Below are 17281 nucleotides of genomic sequence, written 5' to 3'. Positions count from 1 at the left end.
TACTCAGCCATAAAAGGAACAAAACTGGGTCATTTGTAGGGACGTGCATGGACCTAGAGGCTGTCATACAGAGTGAAGCAAGTCAGAAAGAGCAAAACAAATATCGTATATTAATGCATATATGTGGAATCTAGAAAAATGGTACAGATGAACTGGTTTGCAAGGCAGAAATAGAGACAGACATAGAGAACAAACATATGGACAGCAAGGGAGGAAAGTGGGATGGGTGGTGGGATGAACTGGGAGATTGGGATTGTCATATATACACTAATATGTATAAAATAGATAACTAATAAGAACCTGCTGTATAAAAAATTAAAAAAAGAAAAGAATGTTGTACACGTGGAATGATACAGTATTTGTCCTTTTGTGTCTGGTGTATTTCACTTAGCATAATATCCTTAAGGTTCATCCTTGTTGTAGTGTGTTAGAATTTTGTTCCTTTTTAAGGCTGAATAATATTCCACTTGTGGATGGACCACATTTTTTTTATCCCATGCCGATGACACTTGGGTTGCTTACACTTTTCCACCATTGTGAATAACGGTGCTATGAACATGGCTATATTACCTGAGAAAGGGATAATAGAGCATCTTCCTCGGAGGGATGTTATAAAGATCAATGAGTGGGACTTCTCTGGTAGTGCAGTGGTTAAGAATCCACCTGCCAATGCAGGAGACATGGGTTCGATCCCTGGTCCGGGAAGATCCCACATGCCGTGGAGCAACAAAGCCTGTGCACAACTACTGAGCCTGCGCTCTAGAGCCCACTAGCCACGACTACTGAGCCCACATGCCACAGCTACTGAAGCCTGCGCACCTAGAGCCCATGCTCCGCAACAAGAGAAGCCACCGGAATGAGAAGCCTGCACACCACAATGAAGAGTAGCCCCCTCGCCGCAACTAGAGGAAGCGCGCGCGCAGCAATGAAGACCCAACGCAGCCAAAAATAAATGTATATTTAAAAAAAAAAGATCAATGAATGGAAACACAAAAAGGGCAGAGCACACGTCCCAGCACGTAAAAGCACCTGTATCAGTCAGGGACCATCAGGTAATAACAGACGGCTCACCCCAACGGTGTGACCAAGGACAGTTATGATGGGAGGGCAGAGTGTGGGGAAGCCACTAGGGGTGGGTAGTGCATCCCCTGGGGCCTGGCAACAGAGAGGGGCCGTGACCACCCCCAGACCAGAAGGGGCAGGGGAGGGAGGTTCCTGAATGCAGAGGACCGCAACAGGGGCTATCAGAAGACGCCACCGCCATCACCTGTTGTGCTTTCCTCACTGCACTCATCACTATTTAAATTGAAGCTATTCAGTTATTTATTTATGCATTTTTGTTCTAACTCCCATTCCTGGAATCACCCCTAGGACAGCAGGGCCTCTCTTTGCTCAACACTTTTTCCCCAGGGCCTAGACAGACCTTGGTACATGGTAGGTGCCCAGTAAATATTCATGCCTGGTGCATCTAAGCACTCAGTAAATATGTGTTGAATCAACGAACGTGGAATAATTCATTCACTTTTTTCACCGTGGTAGCCAAATAGCTACCCTCCAAAGATATCCATGTCCTAATTCCTGGAACCTAGGACAATGTTACCCAACATGGTAAAAGGGACTTTGCAGATGTGAGTAAGTTAAAGATCTTGAGATGGGGAGATTATCTTGGATTATCCAAGGGGCCCAATGTCATCATGTGTCCTTATTACAGGGAGGCAGGGGATTCAGAAGTCAGAGATGGAGATATGACAATGGAAGCAGAGGTCAGAGTGATGTTGGGCTATGAGCCAAGGAATGTGGGCAGCCTCCAGATGCTGGAAAAGGCATGGAAGTGGATTCTCCCCTAGAGAGTCCAGAAGGAACAGAGTCCTGCGGACTCATTTTAGATTTCTGATCTCTAGACTGTAAGAGAATAAGTTTGTGTTGTTTTACATCTCTGTGCTTGTGGTCATTTGTTACAGCAGCGACAGGAAACTAATATGCTCACATGTGAAAGCAGCATGGGATCTAAGGGGCTGTGGACCTGTCCTGGGTTGGGATGTAGAAGGCTCAGGTTCTAACCTCAGGTCTGCCACCAACCCTCTGCAACCTCGGGCAAATCCCACTTTTACAGTGTCCAGGGGGGTGGGTGAGAGGGCAGATGGGCTGAATTTACTTAGTAAATACTCATAGCAACCCTAGAAGAAGGCACTATTATTATCATTCCCATATTACAGATGAGCAAACTAAGGCACATGCCTTCCTTATTTTATTTCCTAAGGTGGTAAACTAAGGCTGTGTCAACACCGTTGACATGTGTTCATTCTGGGGCCAGGCTGAGGAGGCAGCAGCTACCCCAGGGGAGCCCTTCTCCCAGCCATTGCTGAAACATGCAAGGCCCCTGAGGCCTAAGCTTGGAATGGACACACTGTCACTTCCACCAGTGACCAAAGGTAGACACATGGCCAAACCCAAAGTGAAGGATCAGGAGCATAAACCCTGCCTGCCCCTTGAGTGGGAAGAACAGCAACGCTGCATGGCTGAGGGCGTGGATACAGGGAGGAGGGAGGAACTGGGGCCAGTGATGTATTTACCCCAATAACCAAACACTAGGCAAACCTCGGAAAGGGTTCCCACACTGCACTGCCGCGCTCTCCTCACCAGCTTCCGCAGCCCCTGCCTCATCAGCTCCTGGTCAAAATCTGGAAGACCCTGAGGAGTAACATTTGCAGTCTGTGGGGACCCCATCCCCATCTTCCCAACATCTGGACCTGCTCCAGGGAGCCGTTCATCTCTGGCAATTTCTTTCCTCACTTGATTTGTTTATTTAAGGAAAACAAGTTGCTCCTAATTAGAAACTGCTGTCGAAATGTTTGGTGCATCCTAGGCTGCCTATGTTCAGACCTTCTGCCTAAAATTATACCTGTGCTCTGAACATCTGTGAGTCTGTTCAGCGACTGGCCTAAGCGCAGGCTTCTGGTGAGGGAGACGTGGGCTATTGTGGGGGCCAAAGGAGTCGGAGGCAGAGGAAGGCATGGGCTTCAGAGCAAACGCACTAGGGAAAATGAACATCCGACATCCCAACGCTCTGCTCAGACCTGGCACCACCGATCGCTGAATCAACACTCGGAAGGTACACGCATGAGCACAGTTCAGAGGTGCAGAGCAGACAGAAGAGGAGCTTTAAAGGTTCGGAGATGTGTTCTGTTTGGACGCTCTTGGCTGTGTTTACAGCTCCGCCACCCCACACCTTTATCGCCCTGCAGACACTCAGACACACCTGCAGAGATGCACATGCTCAGAAACGCACACGTACACATGAGACACGCACAAAAGTTACACTGCCCCACGGACAGGCAAACACACGCAGAAACACACATCATACACCCAGGGACTCATAAGAAGATGCAATGCAACACCCCAGGTACACACATTCAGAAACTTCTGCACGGAGATATGCACAAAAGTCACACTGCAACATCCAGGAAGACACGTTCAGAGACACTCACGTGCACACCGAGACACACTCAAATGGACACGGCAACGAACTCACCCAGAGAAACACATGCATATACACAGAGATACAACCAAGCACGCAATGCTTCACATAGGTACACACACTCAGAAACACGTGTGTACACGCAAAGATACACAAGTTAACACTGCAAGACACACAGGTACACACCCACAGGAACACACACATACGCAGACACAATCAAATGTACCCTCTACCGCTCAGATGCACATGCTCAGAAACTCACACGTATATATAGAGACACTCACAGGGGCTCCACCATGGCAAACAGTCACACACACATACACAGAGAGAAGTGTGCAGTGCTATGCACATATATGCATTCAGAGACACAAAGGTACATTGAAAAGCATGTAGATAGATACGCACGTAAGTTTACACTTACATCATTGAACACACATGTGTACATGCACACACATGCAGGCGCTCACAGATGCCCACACAGATGTGCAGACAGCACGTACAGCTACCAAAGCATGCGCCCAGGCCGACCCGCACCGCTCCTCAAACACAGGGCTCAGCACACAGACCCTCACAACACACAGCTGCATCTGTGCAGCTAATCACATACATACAACTGCTTAACGCTCACAAGTGCATACGCGTACCCACACTCACACTGACTCACATAGGCACGCGCACACGCACACACACACACACCCATAAATCCATGGACATGCAATCTCACGAGTACACTCTCATATTGACACTAGTCTCACATGTGCCCACACACACTTAAGGCTTTTATGTAAGTCATACTCACATGCGCACACGTACACATACCTACATGAGAATGCATACATATGCACACGTTCACACACATGTGTCTACACAGACACACACATCCTACTCGGCCAGGAAAGCAAAGTGTTCATTTTCTGCATCCTGAAAGGCGAGCCCGCAGATCGAGCTAACACATGGTGGAGTTCCTCCTGCCCCAGTCCTGACTGCATGCCTGTTAACTCACTCCGTGTTGGCCAAGATGAGGTCTGCCTTCCCCGTCGAGGTTTTAGCATGGTCCCAGAGAAACCCTAGTCTGGGGAGGGCAGACATACTGGACTTCTCTGTCCTGGATCCCTACGCAGTTGCAAAGTTGAAGCCGTGGGGACAGCTTACCTCTATCTCCTGTTGTTCTGGCAATGCAACAGCTGGATGCATCCAGTCCTCTCAGACCGCCTGGGGCTCCCCACTAGGAGCTGCTGGTCCAGAAGCACTTTTATGAGGAAGCAGTGAGGGGGCGGGGACTGCAGGTGTCAGGTGATTGGAGAGAACAAGGACCCTGCTCCTCAGTCAACGATCATCTGGTGCTCAGATAGGACAGGGCCAGCCTCCCCGGGGATAACAGCACCCAGACGCCTGCACAAGACCCCAAAGCAGACAGCCTTGCTGCCGCATCCGTGTAGCTCACTAGATACACTAAGCACTTTCCATGCACCATCTCAGTTTGTTCTCCCAACACCCTTCTGAAGTAGGAACTATGAACTCCTCATTTTACAATGGAGGGACCGAGGTTTGGAGGGTGAAGTGACTGGTCACACTCAGATGGATCTGAGTCCTAGATCTCTTAAACACTAAATTACATTGCCTTCTGGGATTCTGAAAATTGCATCTGTGACAATCACTCAGGGCCACAAGAGTGTCTGAACTGGGATTTCTGAGGATACGTGAAATCTCTTCATTTTACAGAAGCAGTAATGGGCCCAGAGAGGTCTAGTGATTTGCCCAAAGTCACATAGCAAATTGAGGGCAGACTTGAAGTTCAACCTCCTGACCCAAAGATGGGGTTTCCCCAGAACATCAAGTACTGGCCTCTGACACCCTGGAGGAATCCATGGGTCCCAGCAGCCTAGAGAAGCAGCTCCTAGCCTGGCCCCAGGTCAGAATGCCAAGCAAGGGCAGGAGGTCTTCAGACTCCCACCTCATGCCTCAAGTACTGTCCAGGAACCACACAGCAATGCTATTCCCTAGAGGCAAACGCCAAGAGTGACCACAGGGCCAGGGAAATACATCTAGCTGTCAGGTCATGGCCAGAAGCACCTCCACTGCCTGCCTCACTGACCAACTAGTCCATCGATATGACCCCAGCCCTAGGCTGGAACCCTAGGGAGGAAGCATGATGCCATCTATGGGGCTGTGACCACAGGGGTGGCTCCAAAATGATCCTTGGAGACCAGGTGGCCTCTTTGGAGCATGTTTTTCATTAGAAGGAAAGATAATCTGGCCAAACTCATGAGCTATGTGCTGGGCTCAGCAGAGCCTCAAGGGGCCTGGATTGGGTGGGGGGTACCCACACCCTCAGAGCTGGGGATGCGAGCGCCAGGAGCCTCCACCCAAAATGTCAATTCCAACCTCTTTTCTGTAAAAGTCTGTACCTCCCCCAGGCTCCAGTCTGAATGGTCTCATTGAGCAGCTCAGGAAACTTCCCCCAAATCTTTTGCTCATCTAAGGAGCTGCAAGGAACGGGAGGTGATTCCCTACCGCTCCTAGTATCTCTGCCAAGGAGGTGATTCTGCTCCTGTGATGACGCTTGGGGCTGCTGGAAGGGCTTGGATAGGGGCGATCTGGCTGAACGGGCCCCCGCCCCCAGTTCTTTCTCCTCCTCCTTACACGTACACACACACACACACACACACACACACGCCAGAATGGACGTAAGCAAGACTGCAAAGGACTCTACACAGAGCCCATCACCCAGGCAGCCCTGGCTGCTGGCTCCAAATGACGGGGAATCTCATTCACCAGAGTATCACCCCCGACAAGCACCTTGTAAAGTCAACTTGAAAACACGTCCAGCTCCTTCTCCCTCAGAACTCTGAACTGGCCAAGAAGGCGGTGATTCATGAACCAAATGAGAGGGGCCCACTGCCTTCCCCCCGGCCCAGCTCATCCTGAGAAGCCCTGGACGTGCCTGCCTTGGGGACCCAGTGAGATGCCTGGAGGAAGGACGCCTGGATGAGCCGGAACGTCCAACCCTCTGCCAGAGGAGAGAAAGTTTGTCATCTACCCAGAGCTGGGCTGTCACCACTCAGGGTTCTTTACTCACCTGGCTCTGGGCACTGAATCCCAGCCTCCAGGAAGCGGCTGGAACAGGCAGCCCAGATGGGGGACAGGAATCCTTTCACAGCAGCTCTGCACCCCCTCCATTATGGTGCCCTCCTAACAGGTCCAGGCCCCTCAGCCCTTACCTGAGGGTCTCAGCCACTTGCAAACTCTGCCAGCGGAGCCCAGCAGGCGCCTGGGGTCTCTGTCTCTGTGACTCCCGCGTCCCGCTTCGTGCGCCCGCTCTGGGGGCACCTTCCCAGCTGCCAGCTGCTGCAGTGGCATCAAGGAAAGCAGAGACTGGATTTTCTTTCTCGCCACCAAGGCGCTTCCTGGCGGGCCCGGGGGTCTATTTCTCCGGGTGTGGTGCAAGGGACATCCTCCGCGCCTCCAGCGGGAAAGTGGAAGAGTGTACGTCCTGGGTTGCAGCGGCGACAGCGATGGCCTGGGACGAGGAGGCGGTTGGCGACGCCAGCTGGAGAGCCGGGGAGGCGGGCGGAGGCGAGAGGAAGTGAAAACCGGGCTCCTACGAGCCTGGCGCTCGGGCGGGCTGGCGGGCGGCACTGCGGGTGCCCCACGCCAAGGCGAGGCCCCGCGCAGGCACCCGCCCGGGGATGCCCGGGCCCGCTGTGCGCCGAGCACGGGCTGCGGCTGGGCGCGGGGCTCCCGCCGCCTCGCTTCCTTCTCTCTCGCTGCCTCCCTCGCTGCCTCGCTCGCTCCACCGGACTTCACGTCTGGAGCCCGAGCTCCCCGCGCCGCCGCCGCCGCCGCCGCCAGCAGCGCGCCTCAGCCCGGCGCGCTCCTCCGCGCGGAGCCACAGCACTGCCTACCGCTTAACTCCTTGCGTGCCACCTGGCCCTCCCGCAGCCTCCCGGGGAGCTGGGCAGACCCGGTGCCAGGCCTGTTGCGGAGCTGGGGCAAGGGCCTCAGCCTCCGAGCCTCAGTATCCTCGTCTGTAAAATGGGCTCTAGAGACCCACGTCATAGGGTTGTCTGGAGAATTAACTGAGACGATTGTGGGAAGTGCCAAGCTGCCTGGCATTGAGTAAGCACTCGATAAACGGCAGAGTATTTGTTATTGTTGCTGCTGGTTTTGTTCAAGAGGCTTAACACGTTGCCTCACAATGGTAAACCCCCAATAAATGGCACTCTGGGTTTCTTTTGGGGGTGGTGGTGTTAGTTTGTTGTTTTACAAACTACATAGGCAGTAAGTTTAAGCTGTGTGACCTCTGGCTGATCACTTACGCTCTCTGAGCCTGTTTCAGAAGATTCCTTCCGAGTTCTGTGATGTTGGACAGGTCCCCCCTCTGAACCTCTGTATCTTCCTCTGTAGAGTGGGATGGTAGATAATGCCGGCCTTCAAAGGATCTCCAGTGAAACTCTGGGAAAGGAGTCCATCTCATGGAAGAGCGACCACTGAGTGAGAGCCTCCTAAACGCCAGACACCTGGCTATGTATTTTCAAACACATCTCCTTAAGTCATCAAAACAACCCTAGGAGGCAGCTAGTTCCATTTTCATCTTTCAGATGAGAGAACTGGGGCTCAGAGAGGTTCAGAGACTCACCTGGCTTAGCACAGCTAGAAAGTAGCAGAGCTGGGATTTGTACCCTGGACTTTCTGACTCCAAAACCATTATCTGTTAAGCTTGGGACTCAAGGAGAGGCTTTAAAGTGGCCCTTTGCAGACTACTCCTCATTGAGACTAGCAAGAAGAATTCATATCTGCATTTCTTTTATCAGAGCGATTGTTTTCCCAATTATAAAATTAATTATTGTTTAATGCAGATAATTCAGAAAACACTAAAAATATGAAGAAAAGCAAATCAACCTCACTCCCATCACCCAGAGACAATGATAATTAACATCTGGATGTAGTTCCTTCCAGTCTTTCTTCTATACCTACGTGTAAAAGTGGTTGGCACAAAGAGAATCATCCACTCTGTATCAGGAGATGGAGAGGGCTTGGCAAATGCAACTCATAAATCCTTTGCTAAGGCTGAGCTCCCAGTTTTACGTGAGAAAAAGACACGTAAATGCTCACTCAATGGCGGCCATTGCTTTTTATCAGAAAGAAGTGATCTGAATAATACTAATATCGATTGCCAAGAATTGCTGAGTCCTTGCTAAGCAACAGGCACAATTACTGTTAATTCTTTACAAACATCTTAGGTGGTAAATATTGGAATTGGTTCATTGAAAGATGAAGTCACAGAAAACTGAGGCCCAGAAGGGTGAAGTCATTTGTCCAAAGGCACACAGCAAGTTCATGGCAGAGCTTGAATTAGAACCCCAGCTTTTCTGCCCACCCCACCACTGGGTGCCAGCATTATTCCAAATGGCAGACCCTCTGCACCTTTCCCATGCCCTCCTCTTCCCACCACAACTCACAACCCTCTTGCTCTATCCTGGAGACAAACCTCCTCTGGGGAGATGTCCGGGGACTGGCACCTGGTCAAGGAGCCCACTGCAGGATAGTAGGGGGTCTGAGAAGGGTGTGATTAACCTCCAGCCACTCCCAGTCCACCTCTGCCAAAGCCCACTTCTTCCTGTGCCTCCCTAATCTCCCTTAGGAATGGGAATTGGGCTCCTCACAAAGTGGAAAGAGCCGCAGGCTTGAAATCCAGCAGGTGAGGCTCAAGTGCTAGGCAAGTGTCCTTGGGTTGGTCACTCACCCCTTGGAGTCTCTGCTTCATCACCCATGAAAGGACTAATAATGTCTTTCCTGCCTGCTTCTTAGGGTTTTGGGAAAATAACAGATTGGAAAGCACCTTGAGAGTGGCAAAATCATAAATATATAACGGTGATGTTATAATCATTACTGTCATCATCATACAAGCATATAAGAACAGAGTACCATGGCCCTGTGAAGCGCTGGAGACAAGTTTGTTTTTCCCCATATGGATGACCCATCACGATGTACTGAAAGAACTGTCCTTCCCCCACTGATCTGTGGGTCCACCTTTGTTGGATATAGCATATATCCCCACGTGCACGTAGACTGGTTCAGGGCTCTCTATTTGGTTCCATTGGTCGATTTGGTTATCTTTACGTTAATATCGCATGGTCTCAATTACTATAGCTTTATAATAGTCTTGACATCAATAAAACATGTTCTTTCATCATTCTCTCTGCAAGACTATCTTGGATAGTCTTGGCCTTTTGAATTTGCCTATTAATTTTAGAAGCAGTTTATCAGGTCCCTCATACAACAACAACAAATTCCTGTTGGGTTTGGATTGGGATGACACTGAGTCTACATATCACTTTGAAGAGATTTGCCATCATTACAGTATTGAGTTTTCCAATCCCCCTACCTCACACCATATACAGAAATAAATCCCAACTGCACTGTAGATCTAAATATGAAAGGCAAAACAACGAAGTTTCCAGAAGCCTATAGCAGAGGCAGTCTTTATAACCTTGAGGGTAGGAAAAGACTTAAACAAGGGAAAAAGAGCTATTCATAAAGGAAAACACTGATATATTTCATATATTAAAATCATAAGAGCTTCTCTTCACTAAAAGACACCATTTAAGAGAGTGAAAACTCAAGGCATAGAGTGGGAGCAGACATTTCCAACACCCAGAACTATGGGCTCCTATTCAGAACTTATAAAAAAACTTTCCACAAATCAATAAGTAAAAGACAGAAAACCAAATCAAATGCTCAAGAAACTGGGACAGAGGCTTCACAAAAGAAGATGTTCGGAGAGCCAATGAACTCATTAAAAGGTGTTCAACCTAATTAGAAATCAGGGGCATGCCTACTAAAACTGCAAGGAGATACCATTACACTAAAATTACAAAAATTGACAATCCCAAGTGCTGCTGTTAGGAGTGTAAATTGCTACAAACGCTTTGAAAAATTGTGTGGCACATCTACCAAAGCTGACTATATACCGCCTCTGACCAGCATTTCCACTTTTAGGTATATATCCAACAGAAATGAATGCTTATGTCCACCAAAAGACATTTACAAGAATGTTCGCAGACAGCAATCTTTGTTGCTCACAACAGCACGTTTTAACGACACACATGAACATATCTATGAAACACAAATGGACTCACAGACATGGAGAACAGACTTGTGGTTGACAAGGTGGGGTGGGGGAGGGAAGGATTGGGAGTTTGGGATTAGCAGATGCAAACTATTATATATAGGATGGATAAATAACAAGGTCATATTATATAGCACAGAGAAGTATATTCAATATTCTGTGATAAATCATAATGGAAAATAATATGAAAAAGAATATATGTATAACTGAATCACTTAGCTGTACGGCAGAAATTAACACAGCATTGTAAATCAACTATACTTCAATAATTTTTTTTAAAACAATCACATTTTAAACTAATCTCAAATAACTCAAATGTTCACCAAAAACAGGTTGGATTCACTGTGTATAATAGCTGGTGGAATACTATACAGCAACGAAAAGGCCCAGATTCCAGATATACACCACAGGGTAAATCCAACAAGCATAGCGTTGAGTGATAGAAACTAGACACCAAGGAATACCCCTATAGGATTTCACTTACATAATGTCTGGATGAAGGCAAACTCAACTGGAGGTTGGAAGCCAGAATGATGGCATCTCTGAGGAGGATGAGCGGTGTAACTGGGAGGGAGCGCATGGGTTTTCTGGAGTGCTGGACATCTTTTCTTCCTTGATCCAGTTGGTACCTACACAAATGTTTGTGATAAGTCATTGAAAGTTATGTTTGTATATTGAGTATTTTTCTGCATGTGTGTTAATTCCACTTTTGAAAAAGCTGTTTTTTAAGTGACAATTCTTAGGCAAAACAGAAACAGGTTCAAATCTGTGCTCTGGTACCTTCTGGCCATGTGACCATGGTCAAGTTATTGTATCTCACTGAGTCTTGGTTTCCTCATCCAGAAAATAGGAACAATAATTGTACCTACTTGATGGGGTGCTGTGAGAATGATAGGGGTTCAAGTGAAATAACAGATGCAAAGCACTGCATTCAACCAATATTGGCTGACAATGATCGTGAATCATATTCTGTGGTAATATATATAAAAGTATTATGTATAAAGTAAAGGAGTGCCTGAGAAATAATGGAAAGAACTGAGCTTGAACCTCAGCGAGGGTTGCCAGGTAAAAGACAGGATGCCCAGTTAAATTTTTAGGATAAGTCTATAAGTTTACATGGGACGTACTTAAATCTTTTTTCATTGTTTATCTGGAATTCAAATTCAATTGGGTGTCCTGTATTTTTATTTTGCAAACCTTGCAATCCTAACCTCATAGTTACCAGCAGTGTGCCCTGAAGTAAGTTGCTTGACCACTCTGGCCTCGGTTGCCTAATCTGTAAAATGGGAATAAAGGTCCCTTCCAGTATTGACAAGAGAATGAAACTGATTAAATTAGATTTGTTGCCGGCATGCATCGAACACTCTGTATTTGTTCCTTTCACTTCCCATCATCTCCATCCCTCTTCTTCTGTTCTTTTCTTTCCTTGCCTAAGTCTCAGGGTTACCAGAGCTCCCCACAAACATAGTTTAGCCCCCTTGCTGGCCTTTGAAACTAAGAGATGGTGATTAGCTATAAAAAGTAAGTAGCAAAGTTGTAGGGTTTTTTGGACTAAAACACACAGTTTTGGCAGGAAGGGCCAGTCTGCTGCTTCTAGGCTCAAACACTGGGCAAAGTCTAATTTGAGGGGAGGACTTGCTCCACTCTCTGCTTATCCCTGCCATCATCTGTGCTTCAGGTTTCTGAGAAGAGTCTCATCCTCTCTCCATGCCATCTATTCCAGCTCAGAATGTTATTGTTTCTGGCTAAAGTCTGTTGCAGGACTCAGAGAAGAGAGGCAAGAAACAAAGCGATCTTTGAAATAAACTATAAAGATCAAAACGGTGATGTAAGAGAGTTTCTGAGCATAAGAAGAGGTAACACCTCTGAGCTACTTTCATAAAAATGAGCCACTAACCCATACATCACTGTCATTTGGACCCCAGCATCTAAAAATAGGATTTGCTCTCATTTCCTGAGTAGCTGATGCAAATGGAGAGACTATGAGAGTAGAGAACGGGCTGTGTCAGGCGGTAAGTAACCCCCCACTTGATGGCATTTTTCTCAAGTGGAAAGGAGGAGAACTTGCCTCCAGAAATGCTAGGCAAATCCTGGCAGAAGTCAGAAGGTTAAGATGAAGGATGCTGGAGTTAGCCCGACCTGGGATGCAGCCCCAACTCTGCCACCTCCTAGCTGTGTGGCCTTAGGTAAATTAATTAACATCTCTGGGCTTCATCTTTTAAAAAATAGAGAATGAGGATTTTGTGTGGATTAAATGATAGGCATATATAGACTGTTTCCCACAGTACATGCATTATGCACATAAACCATGACCTTTTTATTATCATGTTTCCAGATGGAGAGGACAAAGCTAAGGCGATGTGAGGATGCCATTCATTTAGGGCTCTGAACAGAATTCCAATTCAAGCATGTGTGGGTTTCCCAGAGTCAGACTTTTTTTTTTATGCATTAAGCAACTGACTCACACATCACTGTTAATGTGAGGGAAAGAGACTAAGGTTGAGAAGGGGGAATTGCAAAGGTTGCTGTGATTTTGTCCTGGTGCAGATACACAATGGAGGAGGTCTTCTAACTGCAAGGAGTTTGGGCACGACGTCCAGGGTGGGCTGGTCACTCCCTCTAACACCCTGCATTTCTGCTTCTTCCGTGGAATCTCTCTCTGCTCCTTGACCCCACCATTCAGAGCCCTACTGTGAGTTCCCAGCATCTCCCATCTCATCTGACAGCAACTGGTGCTTGGTCAACCATGCAAACTCCCAGAGATCAAGAGTTGTGTCTTTTAACCACTTCTCTTCGCCTAGCACCCAACACAGTGCTTGGTACATGGTAGGTTGTCTTAGACCATTTGGGCTTCTATAGCAAAAATATCATAGGCAAGCTGACTTATAAACAACAAAAATGTATGTCACAGTTCTGGAGGCTGGGAAGTCCAAGATTAAGTCACTGGTAGATTCAGTGTCCAGTGAGAGCTCATGTCCTGGTTTATAGATGGCCATCTTCTTGCTGTGCTCTCATATGGTGGAAGGGGGCAAGGGTTTTTTGGGGGGTCTCTTTGATAAGGGCACTAATCCCATTCCTGAGGGCTCAATTCTCATAACCAAATCACCTGCCAAAGGGTCCCACTTCCTGATACTATCACATTGGGGATTAGCTTTCAACATGTGAGTTTTAGAGGGACAAAAACATTCAATCTGTAACACAGGTGCTCAGGAAGACACAGATGAATGAATGAAACTGTCCAGTATTCCCACAGATATATACAGATTAAAAGAAAACCTGGTGTGATTAAGAAAATTCACCCATTAAAATTTCAGTAAAAGAGGGAAAGAGACATAAATGTAGAAGAATGTATACTGAGGCACCTTTTAATGGCAGAGCAGTGGGAAGAATCTAAATGCTAATCAACAGGAGAATGGATGGATCATTTCTGGTATATCCTTGAAGGGAGGCGCTATGCAGCAGTGAAATGAATGAACTAGAACTCTACGTATCATCATGAATAAACCTCAAAAATTAGTATTGAGTGAAAAGAAAAAGCTAGTTGCAAAAGGACACAGACAGAATAATACTATTTAATAAAGCTCAAAAGTCTGAAAAACAATTCAGAATATTTTTATGAGTGCATACATGTAAAAGCATAGAAACACATGCGGGGCTGATGAACATCAAATTCAGGGGATAGGTTACCACTGCTTAGGGGGAGGGAGTGGGACTGGGAGGATTCCACAGAGTTTTAACTATGTTTTTAATGTTCTATTTCTGAGATTGTTTGGTGGATGCACAGAAAATGTTCTCTGCAGTTTTTGGTGTGCCTGAAATATTTCATTAAAGAAAAAAAAAGAAAACTGAAGCAGCAGTTGAGAGTGGAGGCTAGAATAGAACTGGCTTAATTCCTATCCCCGTTCTGATATTTGCTGTGTGTCTTGAGTAAGGAATTTAGCCTCTCTGAGCTTCAGTTTCCTCAACATTACAATGGGGATAATAAACCTTGGAAGTATTCAATGAGATAATGTATACAAACGCTGAAAACCAGGCAAGCACTCAGCAAATAACTGTTCATATCATAATTAATTGTCAACAGCAGTCAATTTCAAATCATTTGAGAACTGGAAACATCTAACAAGATCACTCATTTCTAATCTGTCTTTGCAGATAAAATGGTTGAGACTGAGAGGTTGAGCAAGTCATCTGAGGTGGTGGGGTACGTGGGAGGCAGATTTGAGGAGCATCTGTGTGAGGAGGACCCCCTCTGGGTTAGGTATGGGGTCTCTGCTCCAAAGCTCTTCCTATGAAACCTGTAGAAACCCTCACTTCCTTCCAAGGGACCGATGATGGTCATATGTGAGACCTGCCAGAACTGAGACATAGACCCCAGAGGCAGGGGGGATCTGTCCTGGTGTGGCTTCACCCCTTCCTCTCCCAATCCCAAAGTATATCGATATCATCATGAACGAGATTGAGAAGAAGAATGTTTACGAGCTCATTCCTTTCTACTTTATATTTTTTTAAACAGTACAAAACCTGATACCTAACACAGACATGCATCACTCTTCACAAAAATACACTTACTGTAACTAGATGGCACTATTTGTAATAGCCCCAAACTGGAAACAACTCAAATGTCCGTCAACGAAGAACAGACAAATATTGTTGTATTCATTCAAAGGAATATGATCCAGCAGTGAGAATGAACAAACTACAGCTGCCGCCACTGCACGGATGAATGTCACAAACATAATGTGAACAAAAGAAGTCAGCCCCAGAGATATCGTCTGCTGCCGTTTATATAAAGTTCAAAAACTGCAAAACTAACCAGGCTGCTAGTAGTCGGGATAGTGGTTACACTTGGGTGGGAGGCTGCTGATGGAAGCGGGCTGGGAGGTGCTCCCAGGGGCTGATAATGTTCCTTTTGTTGATCTGAGTGCTGGTGACATGGGTGTGTTCTTTGTGAAATGCATGAGCTGTACACTTATTATTGGTACACTTCTGGACATATATTACACTTCAATTAAAATGTTCCTTGGGCTTCCCTGGTGGCGCAGTGGTTGAGAATCTGCCTGCTAATGCAGGGGACACGGGTTCGAGCCCTGGTCTGGGAAGATCCCACATGCTGCGGAGCAACTAGACCCGTGAGCCACAACTACTGAGCCTGTGCTCCGCAACAAGAGAGGCCACAACAGTGAGAGGCCCGCGCACCGCGATGAAGAGTGGCCCCCGCTTGCCACAACTAGAGAAAACCCTCGCACAGAAACGAAGACCCAACACAGCCAAAAATAAAAATAAATAAATTAAAAGAAGGCTCAACATTAAAAAAAAAAAAATGTTCCTTAATGTAAAAACTTGCCAATTCCAGTCTTTCAACCTTTATTAGTTACTGAAGCCTATGTTCCATCACGGATCAAGTCACATAATGAAGGAGGTAAGTGCAGGCCTCTAAATTAGCATCCTCTCTTAAGCCTTGACCTTGAACATACCAGCTGAAACCAGCTTTCCTTTCTGGCTCACTGAAAACGGGGATTGTCTACCCAGGACCTGGCCAGGTGGAGACAAGGGCCATTACTCAGGACACCCGATCCAGAGAGACAGGCAAACCACCCAAATTATCTGATTTGGCAGCTTCCTGGGATCAAATGACCCAGATAATGGTCAAACTGCCATGGTGACACCACACGTCCCAGCCAAAACACCCACAAGGTAGACTCTTTCCCTGGGGCCATATTTGTGGGCAGAGAGTCCTATGCCAGCCCCGGGTCTAATTTCTGCAAGAGGAGCTTCGGGGGCTCTTTGAGACTCTGCAGAGGCCACAGAGAGGTAAGCTAGTCTGGACCCCTGTGGGGCTCCAGGCAGGCCTCCTTCCTTGTCCTATGCTGAGGCTCTCCCACGGCCTCCCCCGGACACAGCTCTGAGCCACAGAGTACGGATTATCTCATTTAATCCAACAGCCCTAAGAAGGAAGTAATATCCATATTATTATTCCCATTTTGCAGGGGATGAAACTGATGCACAGAGAGGTTAAACGAGTCACCCTATAGTGAACACCAGAAAGGAATGGAATCATTTATTTTTTAACCGATTCCCTCACCAGCCATGCCTTCTGCTGCCATTACTTCCTCTTCCTTCCTCCAAGGATGCTCTTCTAGCTACTCATGCATCAGGCCTCAGGGAGAACCTCATTTCGGCGGGCAGTCAGGGAGCCCGGGTCCTCTGTGAAGCAGACACCAAGATGGAAGGAGATATACGTGGGATTTATTGAAGCAAACTTCCATACAGGTTCAAGACAGACGGAGCAGGATTCAGCAGAGAAAGGCTTCAGACTATGATGCAAGTCTGACATCAGGAAGGGAGAGGGAGAAGGAGGAAAGACTGTGCAGGAAGAGCCTCAGACACAGCACAACTGTGAGAAAGGCTTAGGCAGCCCAACTGGAGCCCCAGAGCAAAGACTACCCATTGGTGGAGCCCAGGTTGGGCAGGGATGGCCCAGGCTGCTAGTCTTCAGACCAGCAGACCCTGGGATATGTCGGCACATTTTACAGAAGGCTAAATGAGCATCGGTTTACTCAGCGCATTGGTTATGAGCCGGGGTACAGAGCGCCTCTTAAGAGCACCCATTTTAATTATTTATTGGATGGCTGTCTTACCCACTGGGCTGTAAGCTCCACACGGGCAGGAAT

General features: G+C 47.3%; 1 protein-coding gene across 4 annotated transcripts in view; it reads right to left on the bottom strand.

Annotated features, from left to right (window-relative positions):
* WSCD2 (WSC domain containing 2) overlaps positions 1–7334 on the bottom strand; it is a 98036-nt gene extending 90702 nt beyond the window's left edge. Inside the window, exon 1 of one of the 4 annotated variants that reach the window (XM_060283244.1) lies at positions 6700–7334. The gene's annotated coding sequence lies outside the window, so the exon portion shown is untranslated. Of the gene's footprint in view, positions 1–4630; positions 4747–6557; positions 6644–6699 lie in introns of those variants that run through there. The other 3 variants (XM_030860947.2, XM_060283242.1, XM_060283241.1) reach the window with 3 other exon arrangements.
* Between the last annotated feature and the right edge of the window lie 9947 nt (positions 7335–17281).

Source organism: Globicephala melas, chromosome 13 (genome assembly GCF_963455315.2).
Source record: "Globicephala melas chromosome 13, mGloMel1.2, whole genome shotgun sequence".
In the NCBI taxonomy this organism is placed as follows: domain Eukaryota; kingdom Metazoa; phylum Chordata; class Mammalia; order Artiodactyla; family Delphinidae; genus Globicephala; species Globicephala melas.
Note: the sequence above shows the minus strand (reverse complement) of the source record. Positions and strands in the feature narration are given on the sequence as shown.